The sequence below is a fragment of the Rhinopithecus roxellana genome, unplaced genomic scaffold (assembly GCF_007565055.1).
Source record: "Rhinopithecus roxellana isolate Shanxi Qingling unplaced genomic scaffold, ASM756505v1 contig4631, whole genome shotgun sequence".
Lineage (NCBI taxonomy): Eukaryota > Metazoa > Chordata > Mammalia > Primates > Cercopithecidae > Rhinopithecus > Rhinopithecus roxellana.
Genome location: NW_022143430.1, coordinates 1 through 18,009, shown reverse-complemented (window position 1 = coordinate 18,009; position 18,009 = coordinate 1). Strand labels below are relative to the sequence as shown.

At 49.9% G+C, this 18,009-nt stretch overlaps 1 pseudogene across 1 annotated transcript; it reads left to right on the top strand.

Moving 5' to 3' along the window:
- Positions 1–345: 345 nt before the first annotated feature.
- On the top strand, positions 346–18,003 carry LOC115896053 (annotated as a pseudogene). Its single transcript, XR_004056057.1, has 19 exons — positions 346–458; positions 698–832; positions 1,538–1,655; positions 3,962–4,230; positions 5,064–5,262; positions 5,392–5,501; positions 5,679–5,813; positions 6,502–6,691; positions 6,822–6,996; positions 11,015–11,151; positions 11,664–11,811; positions 11,947–12,115; positions 12,352–12,506; positions 12,760–12,884; positions 13,084–13,229; positions 13,414–13,541; positions 16,148–16,249; positions 16,401–16,493; positions 17,805–18,003. The product of XR_004056057.1 is annotated as a sodium/potassium-transporting ATPase subunit alpha-2-like (transcript).
- The last annotated feature ends 6 nt before the right edge of the window (positions 18,004–18,009 follow it).

Below are 18,009 nucleotides of genomic sequence, written 5' to 3'. Positions count from 1 at the left end.
CAGCACGCACATTCACATACTCATGAATTAATGAAACAATCTCTCCCTGTTGCCCCTCACTTAAGTGAGCCTGTCTGTATGCCTCGGTCTTCACCCGCTAGCAAAATCCCAACCCTGGGAACATCCTAAGACTTTCCCTCCTGTTTCTAGTCTTAGCAGGCTTGAGGTTGGCAGATCAAGGGGGAGGTTAGTGAGAAGGGCTTTCCTCTACCATCATCACTCTCAGTCACAGACAAAGGTATGGGCTCTCATCTTGGATGGCACTGCCTGCTCATCCCAAGTGGCAGCTGCCCCTTTAGGGTTGGGGGGAAGGTCAGGTCCCTGAAACTCTTTCTCCTTACCAGCTATATCTGGGTGTGGTGCTGGCAGCTGTGGTCATTGTCACTGGCTGCTTCTCCTACTACCAGGAGGCCAAAAGCTCCAAGATCATGGATTCCTTCAAGAACATGGTACCTCAGGTAAGATGGCAGGGCTGGGCTCTGGGCTAGGGTGTAGAGTTTTGGCAAGAGTCCAGCTCATCTTCTGTCAACTCCTGTGCTCTAAGATGGAGATGGGCAGAAAAGATCCTCCAACTTTCCATGCCAGCCCCTAATTTTTCATGGGGCTTCTCCTTCTGCTTGGCTGGGTGGGAGGCCAGGAGGAAAGTAAGGCAGGGGCAGATTCAAGCATTTCATGCGCTGCCTGTGGCTCCCCACAGCAAGCCCTTGTGATCCGGGAGGGAGAGAAGATGCAGATCAATGCAGAGGAAGTGGTGGTGGGAGACCTGGTAGAGGTGAAGGGCGGAGACCGCGTCCCTGCTGACCTCCGGATCATCTCTTCTCATGGCTGTAAGGTGAGGAGGTCATACCGGAGCAAGCACTTGAGTCTAAGGAGCAGGCTGTGTGCACAGCTGAGAGGGGTCCAGTGAGGTTTAAAGGTGGAGAGACCCAGGTCCAAATGTCAACACCTTGCCTATGCCCCTGTTAAACCTTCTCTCAGTGTGGGGGGCATTTGCAGTGCTTCCTTGCATCTGTGTGTTACAAATGCTTTATGCCCCAGGTATTTCTTTGTTGTCTACTTTTTAGCAATCATGTAATGAGTACCAATTATGTGTCAGCTGCTTTATATATGTTCACATGTGCTATCTGATGTAATTCTGAAAGAGTGTTGTAATCATGCAGGGCTGCTGCATGTGGCCATACACGTTGCATCCTGAATGACCCCAGGAGGTGCATTTTCATAAACTTCAGTTAGTGGCTCCCTCTGTGGTTGTGCAAGGCAGCGATTCTGTTTACATTCCCCATTTTACAATTGAGTACGTGGAGGTTCTGTTGGTTAAGCAAGTAACCTAAGGTCACATAAGAAGTCAGGAGGAGTCAGAATTCCAAACCAGAGCAGGGGCAATAGATGAGTAATGCCATAAATATGTGATGAGGGCAAGTGTAACTTTGTTCCTCGTGTCATGAAGATTGAATGTGGTTGGAGGTGGTTCAGGAGACAGCTGTGTGCATACAAGTAGCTCTGCCAGTCTGATGACTATGCAACCCTTCCTCCTCAGGTGGATAACTCATCCCTAACAGGAGAGTCGGAGCCCCAGACCCGCTCCCCTGAGTTCACCCATGAGAACCCCCTGGAAACCCGGAATATCTGTTTCTTCTCCACCAACTGTGTTGAAGGTGAGAAGCCAGCCTGCTCCCTGTAGGAAAGAGTCTGAATCCTAAATCCACGGTCAGGAGGAAGGGCTCTGGTAGTCCTTATCTGGTCAAAGCTCTGCCGTTGGTGGCGCAATTGAGGAGTCAGGGGGCCCTGAATCTTATGGAAACACCCTCCAGAAAGCAGGATATTGGCTGGGGGCAGCCTGACTCCATGGGAAATATGTCTCCCTTCCCCAGGGAGATCTCTGTTCTGTCCACCCCAAGGACTGAGTGGATTCCAAAGCTTTCAGGTATCAGGTTAAGAACCCTTTACACATGCGCACACACAGATGCACATATGCTCAGAACCAACCTGGATTCTTAGGAGTCTTTGGATTTGATTGATGCTTCGATTCCTTGTGGTTCTGGGCCTAGCTTCCTCCTTCTCTAACCTTTGCTTTGACTAGGGCCCCAGGGTATGGGAGGGCCAGGAAAGCATTCCGGCCTGGTGACCACTTGGGCCCTACTTCAGGCTGCTTCTAAACCTTTGTTACACCAAAAGACATGTTTTACCATGCACAGACTATCCAGTTTGCCCCATTCCTGTTCTGGGTTCTAGAGATAAACAAAGGTCAATAAGAACTCCCAGAGCTGCCATCACTTAACAGCAGGGGTCCAAGCACAACTGAAACCTGTGTCCTCTGTGGTCAAGCCAGTGAGCAGAGTCAGGGCTGACTCAGAGAAGGAGTAGGAGGAAAAAGACAGAAAGAGGCCTCAGTAGACCAATGGCCTCTGAAAATAGGGCAAAGGAGGCCTCATATCCCAATCCACACTTCCCCTATCCATTACTCATTTCTCCTCAGTGTATTATGTTTGTCTGGATTTTTTTCCCTCCTTCCACAAGTTGGAACTACAGTCACTTCCTGGAATCCACGAGGGATTGGTTCCAGGACCCCCTTGGTTACCAAAATCCAAGGATGCTCAAGCCCCTGATATGAAATGGCATAATATTTGCATATGACCTGCGCACATCCTCGCATATACTTTAAATCACCTCTAGATTACTTATAATACTGAGTGCAATGAAATTTTATACTGTTTTCATTTTAAATTTGTATTATTTATTGTTGCATTGTTATTTTTATTTAGCTCCAAATATTTTCCATCTGAGGTTGGTTGAATCTGTGAACGTGGAATCTGTGAATACGGAGAGCCAACTGTACAAATCAAAATCACCACACATTACATTTCCTAAGTTTGTTTTTTGTTTTGCTTTTGAGACAGGATCTTGCTTTGTCACCCAGACTGGAGTGCAGTGGTGCGATCGCAGCTCACTACAGCCTTGACCTCCCAGGCTCAAGCGATCTCCCACCTCAGCCTCCAGAGTAGTTGGGACTACAGGCGTGTGATACCACACCCAGCTTATATATATACATACATATATGTATGTTAGATATGGGGTCTCACTATGTTACCCAGGCTGGCCTCAAACTCCTGGGCTCAAGTGGTCCTCCTACCTCAGTCTCCCAAAGTGCTGGGATTACAGGCATGAGCCACTGAGCCTGGCCAAATTTCCTAAATTTTTAATGTACTGAGATTTTGAAATTTACATTTCCCATAATTGATTTATTCAGAAATGCCTAGTAATATATTCCTATTGCTTACTCTGCAATTGGCTTTGAAAAGCGGAAAGGAAATAAATGAGATATTTGTTGGGCACCCACTATGTTCCAGGCACTGGTCTAAGTACATTAGAGCATGATCTCATCTAAATATTAAAACAACACCAAGATGGGAATTCAAGCAAGGATTCAAACCCAAATTTGGCTGGCTCCAATGTGCCTGCTTTTTTCAATACACCACCCTTTCTTCCTAGAAGACCCCTGTAACGTCACACAAGGGTTAGCAATTGCCTGACTTCTTCTATAGAGATTCATGCCTAATGTTGAGAAAGAAAAATATTAAGACTGATTGGAAAATCCATAATGAGTGCTTTACTTTGTGTTCATTATACTTTTGGACGGTATCAAGTATGGGATTGATTTTACCAAAATGCCACAGGCAATTTTTATTTATTGAATTTCCTCTATTTGACCTTTGAGATTATTTGCAAGCTTCTCCCCAGGCTCAAGTACAAGAGAAAATAATTTGCTATTGTATTGATTCTGGGATTGGCGATCTATCCAGGGAAAGGAAGGTCAAGTGGGGACAATCTACTGAATGTAGCCTCCAGATCTGCGGCTTGGGCTCATCTACCCTGTGATGGTTTTCCTTGCTCAGGAAATAGGATGGGACTGCAGTCCCTGGGAGCCACAAGGCACCCAACCTGATGTCCTACCATGTTGCAGGCACTGCCAGGGGCATTGTGATTGCCACAGGCGACCGGACCGTGATGGGCCGCATAGCCACTCTTGCCTCAGGCCTGGAGGTTGGGCGGACGCCCATAGCCATGGAGATTGAACACTTCATCCAGCTGATCACAGGGGTCGCTGTATTCCTGGGGGTCTCCTTCTTCGTGCTCTCCCTCATCCTGGGCTACAGCTGGCTGGAGGCAGTCATCTTCCTCATCGGCATCATCGTGGCCAATGTGCCCGAGGGGCTTCTGGCCACTGTCACTGTGAGTGGGTCAGGCTGAGGTGCCATCAGGGGAGGGTCCCACTACTCTTTCCTCAAAGTGATAGAGGCACAGTTGCTTGTAGCTTCTCAGTACTTTTTTTCCCCTAGAGTCACATATTGGATGCAATACTCAGAGATCACTTAATACATGGCTCAGAGTTTGAGTTGAGAAATCTCAGGTGGGGCTATACTTGGACACTCAATTTCTGTTTTGGAGCTTGTCACGGTTACCTTTTCTCACAATCTGCCAGCAGTATGGGTCTCATTCCGGCCAAGTCTCCTGTAGATGCTGTCTCAAAGGTCACTGGTCACTAACCAGCAAATCCAGCGACCTTTTCTCAGCTCTCCTCCCTAACTCTGCTGCTGAACACAGATACTGCTGTCCACCCTCCTAGCATTCTCTCTTTTGTTGATTGCTGTGATGTGTCACTATCCTGGTTCGCTTCTCCTCTATCCCTTCCTGCTCCCCTTATAGTGATTCTCAGGCCTCAGCTCTCTGTTCTTCCTACATCCTGAGCGAGAGCCAATCTCCTCCCAGTTTCCAGTGTCCCTTCTGTGTGGATGACTCGGACATCCCTATGCCCAGCTCTGCTCTGGCCCTCTCTGGAGCTCTAGCCAAATGTCTCAAACCCCCTAATGGGCATTTCATCTTAATAGATACTCATGATCTCAACGCATCTAAAATTGAACATTCATTATTTATAGCTAAGTCCCACCCATTCAAGTTAGTGGAGTAGAATCAAGGGAGGAGGAATGGAGCCACAGTCTAGGGTAAGGTTATGGCCATCTCTGGCTCCAACCTTAACCTTTTTTATTCCCCTCTTTCTCTACCAGGTGTGCCTCACCCTGACAGCCAAGCGTATGGCGCGGAAGAACTGCCTGGTGAAGAACCTGGAGGCAGTGGAGACACTGGGCTCCACGTCCACCATCTGCTCGGACAAGACGGGCACCCTCACCCAGAACCGCATGACCGTCGCCCACATGTGGTTCGACAACCAAATCCATGAGGCCGACACCACCGAAGATCAGTCTGGTGATTGGGTGCTCCAGAGGGAGTGGAGAGGATTAGAGGATGCTGAGAGCAGTGGCGTGGCGGGGTGGGTGGGTGAGATAAAGGCTCTAAAGGGAGCCATGCTCCTGGTTCTCCCTCATTTTCTCCCAGGGGCCACTTTTGACAAACGATCCCCAACTTGGACAGCCCTGTCTCGAATTGCTGGTCTCTGCAACCGTGCTGTCTTCAAGGCAGGACAGGAGAACATCTCTGTGTCTAAGGTAGGAGATCGGGACACACAATAGGTATGTTTTGGGGATGTCTCCAAAGACCTCTTGCTGGCCCCAGCTTTCCTTCTCACACGCTGTGACTGCGTTAGGGGTTTCAGTGCCCCCTTCACCTGATCCTCCACTCCCTTCCCTCCCACGCTGACACTGAATTCCGGTCTCTTCTGGCAGCGGGATACAGCTGGTGACGCCTCCGAGTCAGCTCTGCTCAAGTGCATCGAGCTGTCCTGTGGCTCAGTGAGGAAGATGAGAGACAGAAACCCCAAGGTGGCAGAGATTCCTTTCAACTCGACCAACAAGTACCAGGTCTGCTTGGGTTGCCAGGACAGAGGAAGAGAGAGGGATAGAAATAGGTGAGGGTAGACAAAGCCAAGGGGAATCATCACTAGGAGGAGTGGGGGTGTCTGAAGGTCACATTCCCTCCCCCTGCCAATCTCCCCAGGACAGCTCATATGACTGCTTGTCTGGTTGCAAGTAGACCCAGCTCCCAAACTTTACTCCATCCCTTACTACAATCTGTCACTCTCTCAACTCTTCTTCCCATAGCTCCACATCCTCTGGCCTAGCCTTCCAACTCTTCTACCCCAGTCAGTGAAACCATAATTCTGTAATTCCTTTATGGTGCCCCTTAGCCTTTAGGCCAAGAATGTAATCTCAGCATTCCACATGATCCGTAGAGGTAAAGCTCCCTGAGGCCAGGTGGTGTTGGGGATGCTGAGGAGGGAGCCGTCCAGCCCCTACCACAGTGCCTGTCTTAAACTGACCTCAATAAATATTTGTTGAATGAATGACTGTCTTACGGAAGTGGCTCTCAGGTTACAAGTGTTGGAACTAAGAGGTCAAAACACCTCCCTGCACAAGGAGATTCTTTTTGTTGACAATCCTGGATGGATCCGGGTTACTTTACTAAGGTGGTTTCCTTACCAGCTGCTGCTTTATGCCGCGCTACCAAGACAAGCATGGCCATCTCTGTAACTGCCTGTCGTCTCTCCAGCTGTCCATCCACGAGCGAGAGGACAGCCCCCAGAGCCACGTGTTAGTGATGAAGGGGGCCCCAGAGCGCATCCTGGACCGGTGCTCCACCATCCTGGTGCAGGGCAAGGAGATCCCACTCGACAAGGAGATGCAAGACGCCTTTCAAAATGCCTACATGGAGCTGGGGGGACTGGGGGAGCGTGTGCTGGGTGAGAGGCCAGAAACAGGAGGCCCAGAAGGGGATTCCCAAGCCTCTGCAGCATCCCTGGGATGAGGGACTGTGGGGGTGTCCAGGAAGCCATCCTGCGGCTCTCACTGCTCCCTTCTGCCCCCTTTCAGGGTTCTGTCAACTGAATCTGCCATCTGGAAGTTTCCTCGGGGTTTCAAATTCGACACGGATGAGCTGAACTTTCCCACGGAGAAGCTTTGCTTTGTGGGGCTCATGTCTATGATTGACCCTCCCCGGGCTGCTGTGCCAGATGCTGTGGGCAAGTGCCGAAGTGCAGGCATCAAGGTACTGGCCTCCCTTCCTCCCCTCCATCCTAGCCTCCCTCACGCCAGAGGTCAAGGAGCTGCAGTGGCTGCTGCCCTGGGGAGGCCCAGGCCACAGTGACCTCCTTTCCACTGACTCACAGAAGAAGCTGTCCATCTGCAAGGAAAGTCCCACCCCTGCCTTGGAGAACTCACCCTCATCCCTTTTGCTCATAGAGGCCACTCAGAGAGGCCATTGTCCCATGCCCCTCCTCTCCCTCCCTGGAACAGCTCATTGTCCCATCTGCATGTGCATTCTTCCATTCTGATTTGAAGCACAATCTGTCACTCCTATTTTGGAGACCTAGTTGTCCTACTCTTCCCAACTACTGCCCACCCTCTCTATCAACTTAGGATGGGATTAGCAGGCTCTTGTATGCTCCCAGTGGCTCAGCCTATAACCCCACAGAATGCCTCCAACTCAAGGTTCTCTTGTTCAACTGCAATTGCTTCTCATTGACAACTCCCTCCCCTGTGCTATGTTTGTTGTTCGTTCAACAAATATTTATTGTTTACTGTGTATCAGACACTGTGCAAGGTGCAAACTCTAGCACCTTGCACAGTGTCTGATACACAGTAAACAATTTGTGTCACATGACACATCCAGATGGGTCCAGGTTCTGTGGGTACTGTGCCAGGGAGGGTGCATATAAATCATGCACTATTCTAAGCACTAAACCTGTATGATTTCATTTAATCTATACAACAACCCTGGGAATAAGCACTAGTATTTTTCCTTTTTTACAGAGAAGGAAACTGAGGCACAAAGTAAAATGCCAAGGCCACACAGCTGGTGTAAGTCATAGAGCCAGTACCTGAACCAAGGCAATCTGCTATTTCTTAACTATTACACGAGGAGACTTGGTGCTGTGTGTATATGTGGTTTCTGAATCCCATAACCACTCTGTCTCCAAGGCAGGCATCATTATCCCTGTTAAGAGTAAAACAAGGCAGGCCGGGCGCGGTGGCTCAAGCCTGTAATCCCAGCACTTTGGGAGGCCGAGACGGGCGGATCACGAGGTCAGGATATCGAGACCATCCTGGCTAACCCGGTGAAACCCCATCTCTACTAAAAACACAAAAAAAAACTAGCCAGGTGAGGTGGTGGGCGCCTGTAGTCCCAGCTACTCGGGAGGCTGAGGCAGGATAATGGCGTAAACCTGGCAGGCAGAGCTTGCAGTGAGCTGAGATCCGGCCACTGCACTCCAGCCTGGAGGACAGAGCGAGACTCCGTCTCAAAAAAATAAAAGAGTAAAACAAGGCTGGGTACACTGGTTCATGCTTGTAATCCCAGCACTTTGCGGGGCCAAAGCAGGTGGATCACCTGAGGTAAGGAGCCTGAGACCAGCCTGGCCAACATGGTAAAACCCCCATCTCTACTAAAAAAAAAAAATACGAAAATTAGCCATGTGTGGTGGCAGGCGCCTGTAATCCCAGCTACTTGGGAGGCTGAGGCAGGAGAAATCACTTGAACTCGGGAGGCAGAGGTTACAATGAGCCGAGATTAGGCCACTGCACTCCAGCCTAGGGGACAAGAGCAAGACTCCATCTCAAAAAAAAAAAAAAAAAAAAAAAAGTAAAACAAATTGAAACTGCAAGTGGGTAAGTTGTTTTCCCAAAATAAAACTACCAGTAAGCGATGGACTGGGACTTGACCGAAAGCCTAAGCTCCTGCTGCTTGGCCAGTGCGTCTTTCTTGTGATCAAAACATCACGGAGGCCCGGGCAGAGGACCTCTATGGGAAATCAGCTCAGGGAGGTATTAATTCTGCCTCAGAGAACTGGATGATGTTTGACAAAGGGAATGATATTTGAGCTGGGCTTGGAGGTCAGAGTATTCTGCAAGGCAGCGAGGGAGAGGAGGCATGTCAAGATCAGAGAACAGTGCGTACCCTGGCATGACTAGACTGTATGGGGCGTGTGTAGGGCTTGGCAGGGGAGAGGTGGCAAGGAGCACTGGGGGTTGAGACTGGAACGTTGGGTCAGAGCCAGTTGGAAAGGACTTGGCTTAAAATGCCAGAATTGGGCTTTATCCTGCAGGCCACAGAGAGCCACAGTGTCATGGGGGAGGCTGAGCTTTTAGGAAACTACCTGGGTTGAGGAGGGATTGAATTGGGGAAGAACTGGAGGTCAGGGAGAGACAGGTTAACAGGCCATTGCCCGTAGTTCAGGCAAGGAATGATGACCTGAACTAGGGCAGCAACAAAGGGAGTGGAGAGGAATAACCATGTTTGAGAAATGTTTTAAGAACTTGGTGACCAAACTGGATATGGAAGGTGAGGAAGATACAGGAGAGAAGGGGACAGGATGATTAGAGAGGGCAACATCTAAGGTAGGGAGCAGTGCAGGCTTGGCGGGGTGGTGGGAGTAGAGAAAAGGAGTTCAATGTTGACTTTAAGCTTGAAGAGTCGATAAGATAGCCCAGGAAGAGACAGATGTTCCAGTGAACATTGGAGTATGGTTTAGAGCTCATGAAAGATGTCAGGACTGGAGATTTGAATCTCATTAGCACAAGGGTGCAAACTAAAGGCTTATAGTATATTTTATTATATTGCCCAGGAAGAGCAGACAGGTCAAGTGAAGGGAGGAGAATGAAATCCTGTGCCAAACCAATATTTAGGGGCAAGAGGAACCAGTGAGGAGGGGAGAGGGCGGTAGGACCCAATGCCATTTAATCTTCATGACCACCTGGAAAGGCAGGAATCATCTCTGTATTGTGCTGAGACCTCAGTGCTTGACTTGCCTGAGGTACTGTAGCTGGAGAAGGTCAGTGTTTAAACTTGAGCCCCTCATTCAACTCCAAAGCAACTGCTTCTTCCATCCTACTAGGCGGCTGCCCTGAGAAGCTGGGAAAGAGCATGCAGAGGAGTGGAGGGAAACCAGAAATGGAGGAGTGTGTGGAAGGCGGGGAGGGCAGGGTTTCAAGGAGAGGAGGTCAATGGTGCCAAATGCCTCAGAGGGGTCAAGTAGGATGAGGACAGCAAAGACACTTTCATTTTTCAATTGAGAGGCCCATTTGGCCTTTGGGTGGCAGTTTCAGTGAAGTGGTGGGAGCGGAAGAGAAGGCAGTGGGAACTATAGAGGCTTCCTTTTCAGTATTCATGGGACTTGCCCCACAAGCCCACACATGCAAATGCTATCCTAACCCAACTCTGCTCACCTCATGTTTAGAATAGCCGCTTAACCCATCAGATGCCAGCCACCCTCCCCATCCCAACTCCATTCACTCTGCAACAATAGCAATGAACATTATGGTGAAGGCAGGGACCATTGTTCCTTACACCAGGGAAGATGTCAGAGGAGGTGGAGGCAGGGGTGTTGTCTCCATCTTATTCCTGTTCTGTACATTACGTTGCTGCAGTGATCAGTATTTCACACTAAGAACCTCATGTCCTATTTCCAAGCCCCTGGGCATTTGAGCAAATTGTAGGCCCTCTCTAAGTCTTGGTTTCCTCATCTGTAAAACAAACAAGTTGTTAAAGGGTCCTTCTGGCTCCGATTGCCTTGAATCCCATGAAATCCAAAATCTAAAATAATCTCCTAAATAATCCTAAAGATTTGAGGCTTCTCTTCCAGGGGATCCTCATGAACTTGTTACTCTGTTATGGATACTTTCCTGCACTTAAGTAAACTATCTCTCTCTAACCCTCTGAACATAACACAACTTGCCATTATCTTTCCTCCTCACCCACCCACCCAAATTTGCACAGACACACACACACAAATCCCCACGCTATATACACCACACACACACCTTCCCCACACACACACAACAATCCCCACCCCCCCCCACAAACACATGTCCCCCACACACACACCCCACACACACATACACACACACAGCCCCGCCCCCCCAACACACACACACATGCCATTATTTCGGGGCTGGGATCTGCCAGCCCCAGACATCTCACTATCTAGCTTTCTCCTACTTTGGGAGAGGAATAGGAGGGGATAAACCCTTAATACTGCTTTCCTTTTGTCTCCTCTCCTTCCCACTAGGTGATCATGGTAACCGGGGATCACCCTATCACAGCTAAGGCCATTGCCAAAGGTGTGGGCATCATATCAGAGGGTAACGAGACTGTGGAGGACATTGCAGCCCGGCTCAACATTCCCGTGAGTCAAGTCAATCCCAGGTGAGGCCTCTGCAGGAAGCCCCTGTTCCCCCTATCAACACGTCCTCTTGCACAGAAGGCTTGGGTGTCCCCTGGGGGTATTTAGACAGCATTTCTGGGACCTTTATAGGTCTTACCTCTGACACTACTGTGACTGGTTCCTCAGCCCTGAGCTTGTGTCCAGGCTGTGCCACTGAATTCCCTTGTAACCTTGGAGATGTCACGTTCCCATCCTGAGCCTCCATTTTCTCACCACAAAATTAGGATGCCATCTCCACTGCTGTAGGAGTGGGATGTGAGTAAAGAAACTAGCCCAGGGCCTAGCAAACTGCACTTAACGACTGCGATGATTCCGTGGTGAGGATTTAGAGTCCCATCCTCAAAGAAATGGGGGAAGTGAGTACTGAGGAGAGGAGAACTGAAGCAACAGGGGAAGCAGGCTCAGCAGGGAGCTTGCAGGCCGTGGTGGTGAGGAGAGGCAGGGGGCTGAGGAGCTCAGGGGTCAGCTGTCTCTGCCCCCACCCACCCTCCAGAGAAGCCAAGGCGTGTGTGCACGGCTCTGACCTGAAGGACATGACATCGGAGCAGCTCGATGAGATCCTCAAGAACCACACGGAGATTGTCTTTGCTCGGACATCTCCCCAGCAGAAGCTCATCATTGTGGAGGGATGTCAGAGGCAGGTGAGCACAGCCATGGGAGGCAGATGACAGGCAGGAATCGGGGCAGGGACAAGGCCAAGATAAACATGTAGTGAAGGGTGAGGGGCCAGGCTTGGGCAGGAGTTTCGTCCTCAAGTGCTGGCTTCTTCCCTCCAGGGAGCCATTGTGGCCGTGACGGGTGACGGGGTAAACGACTCCCCTGCGCTGAAGAAGGCTGACATTGGCATTGCCATGGGCATCTCTGGCTCTGACGTCTCTAAGCAGGCAGCCGACATGATCCTGCTGGACGACAACTTTGCCTCCATCGTTACGGGGGTGGAGGAGGGTGAGGAGGCTGCATAGGCTGGGATGGTTCGCAGGATACTGAAGCCAGCACCTCTGTTCCCCGTCCCTTTACTCCAGTTGAAGAATCATTCCATGACTCTAGGCAGCCCAGCCTTCTTTAGCTTCCCTCGAACACAAAATCTTCCTCTCTTGGGAAGACTGGCAGCCATGCTTCAGGGGCTGGGGGTGGGGAAGAGTCCCTCTGACCTCCCTGATGCCCTCAGAATCTCCCCACAGGCCGCCTGATCTTTGACAACTTGAAGAAATCCATTGCCTACACCCTGACCAGCAACATCCCGGAGATCACCCCCTTCCTGCTGTTCATCATTGCCAACATCCCCCTGCCTCTGGGCACTGTGACCATCCTCTGCATTGACCTGGGCACGGATATGGTGAGCACAGGTGGTGGAGGAGGGGACAAGCAAGCAATCATGATGGCACAGTGGCAGGGGGAAGGGGTGCACTGGGGCAGCGGTCCCAGCTGTGGGAGTTACAGGAGAACAAGCACAGGCCTGGAAGACAATGGGGTCTGAATACATGCTTTTTAAACTGTGTCAAAGATCTTCACTGTCATAGATCAATTGCTCCTGCATCTCCTACACCCCTTCAAATGCCCTCCCTGCCCCGCTTCCTACCCCCACACAGGTTCCTGCCATCTCCTTGGCCTATGAGGCAGCTGAGAGTGACATCATGAAGCGGCAGCCGCGCGAAACTCCCAGACAGACAAGCTTGTGAATGAGAGGCTCATCAGCATGGCCTTGGACAGATCGGTGCGCCAAGCCCTGGGGCTCGGGAGGGAACCCAAGAGGATTCTTTTCCCAGCTTTCAGAGGAATGAGCCCCAAGCAAAATTCCAGGACAGGGGCCCAGCTACCCAAGGGTCAGGGACCTCCATCTCTGGCCCTGAGGGCTGTGCCCCTTCTGTTTTCCTGCTCTGACCCTACCCCCTGCCTTGCCCCGCTACCCACAGGGATGATCCAGGCACTGGGTGGCTTCTTCACCTACTTGTGATCCTGGCAGAGAACGTTTTCCTGCCATCACGGCTACTGGAATCCGCCTGACTGGGATGACCGGACCATGAACGATCTGGAGGACAGCTATGGACAGGAGTGGTGAGTGGCAACTGTGTAAGTGCAGTGCGCATGTGTGAAGGTGTGGGGAGCTGAATGCCTGGCAGGAGTGGCCAGTAGTGGCCAATAGGGGATTGGGGCTAGGTGTGGATCAGGAGAAACCTTGGCTACCTTCTGGTCTTACCTTTCTCCGACACTTTCATGCCTCTCTGGGCCCACCCTCCCTCCAGACCTATGAGCAGCGGAAGGTGGGTGGAGTTCCGTGCCACACGGCATTCTTTGCCAGCATCGTGGGGGTGCAGTGGCTGACCTCATCATCTGCAAGACCCCCGCACTCAGTCTTCCAGCAGGGCATGAAGTGAGTGCCCACCCCCACAGCACCTGCCCACCCCAGCTCTGGGCACACTCACCAACCCACACAGGCCAGGCTTCCCACTCAGCCCTGGCCCAGAGTTGTAAGAGGGCATCAGATTTAATCTTCCATCTGTATATCCATAGATAGGTTTCATATAGAAGAGGGAAGCCATGCTTCAAGCTCCTAATTTTGGCATTTTGTTTATCGTCTCTCTCCACCTTCCTTCTCTCCCTCCCTCCCTCCCTCCTTTCTTCCCCCATCTCCTACTTGAGTGCCCCTGCTCCTATCCTTTGCCCATCCCCAAAATTCAGTGTCCTTTTTGGCCCACCACTGGCTTTCCGCAGGCAACCTAGTTTATACAAAGCCCTTGCACTGTGGTTCTGGAGGCCACATGCTTGCCAAGGATCCAGTTCAGTGCCTTCTTTGCAGTGTGAGTTACAACGTGCCAGGCACTGTGCTAAATGCCTAACACATTGTTTAGCCTCATGATAGCTCTATGAGGTGGGTATTACTGTTTACATTTCATGGATAAGAGGCCCCAGACAGGTTAAATGATGTGCCCAAGGTCACCAAGATGGTAAGGGTTCACCAGACCTGTCTCTAAAGCCCAGCCCTGGTTATTACCCAACATTTCTGTGCTCACACCGTCTGGCACTGTTTGGAACTCAATAATGACTGTGATTCTAGTATGGGTGGTGGTTGAGCACTGAGGGTTTCATGCTGGTTTCTTTTATTTTCTCCTACCATAAACAACAGCCACAATTCTTCACATGAGCTTGTTACAGTTTCTTAGTTTGGGGCTGGGGAGGGTGGGGAGAAGATGCCAAAGTGAAGTTAATAACACTTAAGGTCCAAGGGAGAACAAAGTGAAAAGCCTGTTAGATAAATAAAGGTAATATGAAGGAAGGAGATTCCCGTAAGCTAAAAAACTAATGGGAAAAAATGCAGTTTGAAGAGAACAAGGAGCAGAGAGTCTTAAGAAAATTGGGTATAGTTCTGGAACCTGGGACTTGCTATGCACTGCGTGGATGACACAGGAAGATGGGAACATGGCCACACTGGCTACATCCAGCCCATCTTAGAGGCAGATGGGAAAAATAGCCAATGAAAGTCGGGCTGGGTACAGAGGAAGAGTATTAATACCACCGCAGGCCTCACCTTAGGTCCCTGGGCCACTGGGATCCTCAGAGATGCTATTTGTCTTATTTTGAAAAGCTTTATGAAAATAAAGCACCCCACCTATGAGAAGGCAACCAGCTTACTAATGTGTCATTCTTAGGCAAAAAGCCAAGAGCACATATCATGAAGTAGTGATCGAATGCTGATCCACAGTTCTGTTTGGAAGCCATGGATAGTTCTAATTAATTTTAAATGGGAAAATGTATTCAATACTTATTCACAAATGTAGCTTGAGAGACAAACAATTAAATGTGGCCTTTACAGAAGAAATAAGGAGGTCTTTAGTGAGTGAAAATTTGGAAATCACTGGCCTGAACCAAAAAGAGGTGCCCTGTGTAAGAATACAAAAGATGAAGTAGCAGGAGCACAGTGGTTCACACCTGTAATCCCAGCACTTTGGGAGGGCCGAGACAGGAGAATCACTTGAGCCCAAGAGTTTGGTACTAGCCTGGGCGCATGGTGAAACTCTATCTCTACGAAAAATACAAAAATTAGCAGGGCATGGTGGGCACACACCTGTAATTCCAGCTACTGGAGAGGCTGAGGCAAGAGGATCATTTGAGCCCGGGAGGGTGGGGATTACAGTGAGCTGTGATTGTGCGGCCTGGGCAACAGAGTAAGACTCTGTCTCAAAGGAAAAAAAAGAAAAAAAAAAAGTGGAATAACAATATGACTAACATTTCCATGTTTCAGAGCTTTTCATGTGTTATCTCCCTTATTTTCCCAGCACCCTATGATAAAAATGTAAAATCTCCCATTTTATAGAGAAGGAACATGAGGCTCAGAGAAATTCAACATTGCCTGCAACCAAACTAGTCAATGGCAGAATTGGGAATAGATACCACCTGTCTGACTGCAGAAACTGACCTCAGAACCTCCTTATTCTATCCTGCTTTTCAATTCTGATACAGTGAACATATATTAACCACTTATTATGCAGTGGGCATCCCCTTTACATTATCTGAATTCAATATCTATGATGAAACCACCACCAGGAACTGTGGGAGATGCTGAGACGGTAGAAGACACACATGTGCCCTGCACTGAAGGAGCTTTCAAGCATCTTGCTCGGGAGACGACACTTTCACGGGCCCTATGCCTGGAGCAATAACAAGATCATGAGACAGGCCCTATGTTTGACCACCGTGTCTCCAGTACAGAACACGTCACCCCCAACACCTAGAAACAATTATTTAATGAATGAATATACGTGCAATAGACAAACATTCGGAGGTAAAACTCAGTAAGCAGAAAAACAAATAACATCTTCCTTTGGTTACATAAAGCATGAGAAGAGGATGTTGGAAAGAGACATGGGACTATGTCATTTAGAATTCTCCTCTCATCTTTCCCTTGCACCCCAGGGGTTCCAGGATCCTCTGCCTCCTGATCCCCCTTCACCTACCACCCTCCTTTCTTTGCCTTTTCAGGAACAAGATCCTGATTTTTGGGCTCCTGGAGGAGACGGCGTGGGCTGCCTTTCTCTCTTACTGCCCAGGCATGGGTGTAGCCCTCCGCATGTACCCGCTCAAGTGAGTGTCTCTTTCGGGCAGCCTGAGTAGTCATATAGGTGGCCTTCAGCCTCCTCCAGGATCCAGGTTCTGATCGGTTTGAATGCTCCTTTATGTGATAGCCGCCAAGCTGACCTCTGATGCTCCTGACACTCTCCTCTATTGCTTTCAGAGTCACCTGGTGGTTCTGCGCGCTTCCCCTATAGCCTCCTCATCTTCATCTATGACGAGGTCCGAAAGCTTATCCTGCGGCGGTATCCTGGTGGTAAGCCCCTCCACATCCCCCCCAGCAAAGTGCAAGCCCCTCCAACAGCTCCTCCCTCCAGGACCATACACAGACTCCACTCCCACTGCTGGTTCCTGCTCCTGTTCCTCAACACCCTCAGATCCTGGGGTCCCAGGTCCCAGGAGCCCTGACTCTTTCGAAGGTGTTGTCTCTGCCCTCTTCCTGTCAGATTCTAAGTCCCGCCTAACTCACAGTTGGTCTCCAAGGCCCTCCACTTTCCACCTGAAACTACAGAACATCAGAATTAGAAGGGCCTTTCCGGGTCACCTAGTCCCACCTCCATATTTTACAGATAGAGGAGGCTCAGAGGTGAATCTGTTCAGGATCGCAAAGCAAAGAATAGCAGGACTGGTACTAGAACCCAGGCCTCCTGATCCCCATGCATCAACTGACAAGTTATTGGCTTTCCTATAAGCGTTTTTTTATCACTTAGTAGAGGTTAAAATATGGTGGCTTACAAACCAAATACTGTCCAGGAATACTGTTTGGTTTGACCTCTCCCATATTTTTTTGTGTGTGGGGAGGAGGGGGGATTAATTGGTCCAGTATAGAAAATTTGGGGTCTTTCACATAAAATCTGAATTCAACTTCTCCTGAAGAATCAGAAGAGCTGTTAACCCCATGTCCACATCTCTGCACAGCAATAATGGACAGCTGCTCCCTTAGACTCTCATTCGTTACCTGAAGAGGCCCTGTGGCATTTGCATTTTCACCCCCGACCTACTCTGCCCCAGCCTCCACTGTGCTAAGTACAAGTCTCCCCTAAAGGCAGGCTCACCCTCCCTTCCTTTGAACTATGGCCTCAGCGTACTGGACCTGCCTCTCCTCCCTTGCACCTTCCTTTTTTTTTTTTTTTTTTTTTTTTTTTTTTTGAGACAGAGTGTCGCTCTGTCCCCTAGCCAGGAGTGTAGAGCAGTGGCGCGATCTTGGCTCACTGCAACCTCCGCCTCCTGGGTTCAAGCAATTATCTTGCCTCAGCCTCCAGAGTAGCTGGGATTGCAGGCACATGCCTCCACGCCCAACTAATTTTTTGTATTTTTAGTAGAGACAGGGTTTCACTGTGTTAGCCAGGAGTCTCGATCTCCACCTGCCTCGACCTCCCAATGTGCTGGGATTATAGGCGTGAGCCACTGCTCCTGGCCTCCTTTCACCTTCCTAAGCCACTTTCCTCAGTGCCCTTCACCAGGCTTCTCCTTCTACCTGGTCTCAGCGACCCAAGCCCCTAGGATATTGACATCTTGCCTTCTTTTAAGTTCACACTGCAATCTCCACTCCCAATCTCTCTAACAGGCTGGGTGGAGAAGGAGACATACTACTGACCCCATTGGAAGAAGAACCAGGCACAGAAAGATGGGGAGCTCTGGAGGTGTTGTGGTGATGGAGAGGGATGGAAATGACGGGTGGCATTGGGTGGCAAGATTTGGGGAGAGATAATGAGGCAACTCAGCAGGCTAAGTTGCGGGGTAAATAAATTGGGGTGATGACCCCATAGACC